At 49.9% G+C, this 3,652-nt stretch overlaps 1 protein-coding gene across 1 annotated transcript in view; it reads right to left on the bottom strand.

Moving 5' to 3' along the window:
- BRINP3 (BMP/retinoic acid inducible neural specific 3) overlaps positions 1-913 on the bottom strand; it is a 316,730-nt gene extending 315,817 nt beyond the window's left edge. The window contains exon 1 of the mRNA XM_042466360.1: positions 400-913. The gene's annotated coding sequence lies outside the window, so the exon portion shown is untranslated. The remainder of the gene's footprint in view (positions 1-399) is intronic.
- Between the last annotated feature and the right edge of the window lie 2,739 nt (positions 914-3,652).

Genomic DNA, 3,652 nt, shown 5'->3' with positions numbered 1-3,652 from the left:
TAGTTGTGCTTAGGAAAGCAGCAGAGAGCTAGAGCTGTCAATCAATCAGGAGATCGCTTGCTAACCAGGAGGGAGACTCCTCCCAAGAGGTCCTCCTTTTCCAGGACGTGTCCTCCATTTCTCCTCCGCCGTCCAGGAGGAGGAGGAGGCATCCCAAAAGGTCCTCCATCTTGAGCATGGCACAGAAGCTAGCACTGACCTCTCTAGAGGGAGATCTAGGAGGGAGATCTAGGAGATCTAGATCAGTGTTTTGAGCCTTCCGTTTGGCTAGGTCCTCCCTTTCTTTAGTGTGTCCTCCATTTGGGGATGCCCGGTCCTCCTGGCACTGCCAGGCTGGCTTTCACAGACACAGACACAGACACAGATACACACCCCTGGACCCCTTTCCCAGGTACTCACCGGGTGGACTTTCAGGAGGCGAGGTGCCTGGGCAGCCAGGGGTCCCGGGAGGCGAGCTGGCATCTCATGGCAGGTAACTCCAAAGGGCTTCCCAAGCGCTTCCCAAGAAGAAGGACCCAGAGGGGTATTGGAAGGGGTTCAGGTTTGGGGAGGGGGGCAATCGGATATTCAAAGTGGGACGATGCCAAGCTGGCACCACAAGCAGCAGCAGCAGCAGCAGGAGAAACCTTCTGGGGTCCAAGTAGGAGCAAAACCACCGGGCAAACACGAAACCCACCAACCAGAGGAGCCAGGAAGCCAACCAAAGGGTGGGACTTTAATACTAATACTAATAATTTAATAATGAATGCTAATCATTGGAGATCGAAGGCCCTGATCTGGGGAGGGTGGGTTAGCTGTGACCTCAAGCCAAAGCTTATCCCAAAAAAGGCGACGCAGGAGGACGAGCTTGGATCCAGCCACGAAAGAGCTCAAGAGAGAGAGAGAGAGAGAGAGACAGGCAAGTCTCTCTGGGTTTTCTGCCACCGATCGCCCTGGAGAACTAGGGAAAGAGGCTGGACTCAGTCTGATAGATATAGCGGAGGGGCTGGGTTCCGGAGCTGGGGGGGGGGGGTCAGAGAAGGGGAGGGAAGGGGAAGGGGGAGAGATCCAGCTTCCCCAAGGCTTTGGCTGGTCTTGGAACATCCCCCGGAACGGCTAGGGAAGAAGCCTGGGCTCGCTGGTCTTTCTCTGTCTCTGCATACTATATAGGCATGCAATAGAGAGAGAGGGAGCCCAACTCTGCATTGCTATCAACTCTCTCGGGGTTTTCTCCTAGACATTTGGAAGACAGGCTTTATATCCACTATATATATAATAAGACAGGCTGTGTGTTTGTCTCTCTCTCTCTCTCTCTCTCTCTGTGTGTGTGTGTGTGTGTGTGTGTGTGTAAGACAGGCTTTATATCCACTATATATGTATATCTTTCACACACATGCACACACACACGCACACGAGCCCGCCCTGGGTGGGTTTCAATTCATCGTTTTCTTTTTGCAGACAGCCCGAGCCCAGATCCGAAAAACATCCAGACGACCAAAGGAAGAACAATTGAGTTTGTGTTGTGTTCGTGTGTGTTTCTCCCTCCCTCCCTCTCTCTCTCTCTCTGTGTGTGTGTGTGTGTGCATGTGGTGGGCATTTGCACCCCTGCCTCTCTCTCTGAGCCTGTAGGGAGGGAATTCCTTTTGACAAACCTGGTTGTGATGATGATGATGATGATGATGATGATGATGATGATGATGATGATGTGATGATGTGTGAGAAGTGTGAGAAGAGGGTTGCGTTCATGAAACCTGTGGGAAGCAGCCTCAGCCCCCTTGTGACATCTCAACTGGTGTCTGTGCGTGTGCACGTGTGTGTGTGTGTGGCTTCTCTGCCTGTGAAACTGAGCTTCCAGCGCCTATGGGTGTCATGGGTGTGTGTGATCTCTCCTTTCCCTGCGGTAAGATGCACCTCTCCCTGCTTTTGAATGCTACTCTGGGCTGTAGTTTGCAACCCTGAAATCCACCTTCTCTTTCTTGAGACTTGGCAAGGCAGACAATGAACATCCCCTTGCCCTCTTAGATCATTGTTGCCAAAGCTGTAGCCTCCTCCTCCTCCTGACCATCCTTACCCACAGCCTGGCTTTGCCCTTCTGCCCCCTGGCAAAGGAAGGCTTCTCTGTATGTGTCTTGTCTCCCACTTCTTGCAGCCTGGTCTGCATCTGTAAAGGACTGTAGCTTCAGACATACTGGAGGTGGATGGGTTGGCTTGGGCACGCAGGAGTTGAGCACAGGCAACAGTGGGTATGCACACTTCTATGAATGGGGACAGGATGTCAAGGGCATGTTTTGAAAGGAGACAGGGAAAGATGACACTGCCAGCTGCTTGCTTCATACTATGTATGGGCCTCTCTCTGGTCCCAGTTTCCCTGCTTTCACCAGCTCTCAAAGGGATGGGAGTGCCACCACACTGCCTTTTTCTTGGTCGCTAAATAAGGCCCCATAGTGGAATCTCCAGATCTGCTACCTTTCTGCCTGACCCAGGGTTTTCAATAATAGAAGGGTAATTTGCACTTAACTGTGCAACCCCCCTGCAGGAGGAGCTTTTCTTCGCCCCTTCATACTTATCTAAAGTCTACCTAATGCATCCACTATCTTTGCCGCCTGTTGCCTTGCTTTGTGCCTACTGCAGTTCCAGAATGCATAATTTTTTCAGCAAGAGAGAAAACATGACTCTGCAGATTATTATTTTTTCTCTTTTCATCCAAGGCCTCAGATCTCTCTCTCTCTCTCTCTCTCTCTCTCTCTCTCACACACACACACACACACACACACACACCACACCCTTATCCTCAAATGAGAATATATAGAGAGAGACAGAGACAGAGACACAGAGAGAGTGATCCCAGACAGTGAAAGATATCCCTGTCTCTTTGAAATTGGAGAAAGTCCTTGAAGGAACCTGGTGGCCTCTTCTTGGCATCCTAGGGCAATTCACTCTTGCTCTATCCTTTTCTCTGCAAGATGATGCTGATGCTGATGCTGATGCTGATGATGATATTGCATTGAGGGGGAGCATGACTCCCCTCTGTGCTTGTCCCACAGGCTCTGATCGCTAGGGATAGGTTTCTTTGCTCCCTTGTCACTATAGTTTGTTTAACAAATGACAACCATTTCTTTTTCTTTTCTTTTTCTTTTACTTGCATTAGGGAACGATGGTTTGAGTAGTGGACTGTGATACTGGTGACCAGGGTTTGAGTCCCATCACAGCCCTGAAATCCAGTGGGTGACCTTGGGCAAGTCAAATGCTTTCAGCCTCCTGGGAAGGCAATAGCAAACCTCCTTTCTGCCAAGAAAGTCCCATGATAGGTTCACCTTAGGATAACCATAAATCAGAAAGCACAGGACAGCAACAACAAATCACCCCTCTACATGCTACTGCCGTGAACTGCTAAAATCCAGGCTTCAAAGGCCATTTGTGCTGCCCAATTCCAGAGGTAGATTTCTTTTTCTAATAAGCAGTATCTATTTATTTTTGCACAGGCGTTCTCATCAGTGTAAGGTACAACTCCAGGGAATTTAGGGCGTTAAAATGGCATATTAGTTTTAGTGTTGGAGTAGGGCTCTGGGAGGACACAAAAGTTCAAATCCCCTCTTGGCCTTGAAAACCCATTGGGTGACCCTGGGCAAGTCAGCCATTCTCAACCTCAGAGGAAGGCAATGGCAAACCTCCT

This window comes from Sceloporus undulatus, chromosome 4 (assembly GCF_019175285.1).
Source record: "Sceloporus undulatus isolate JIND9_A2432 ecotype Alabama chromosome 4, SceUnd_v1.1, whole genome shotgun sequence".
NCBI classification, from domain to species: domain Eukaryota; kingdom Metazoa; phylum Chordata; class Lepidosauria; order Squamata; family Phrynosomatidae; genus Sceloporus; species Sceloporus undulatus.
This window is presented reverse-complemented; position numbering and strand designations above follow the sequence as displayed.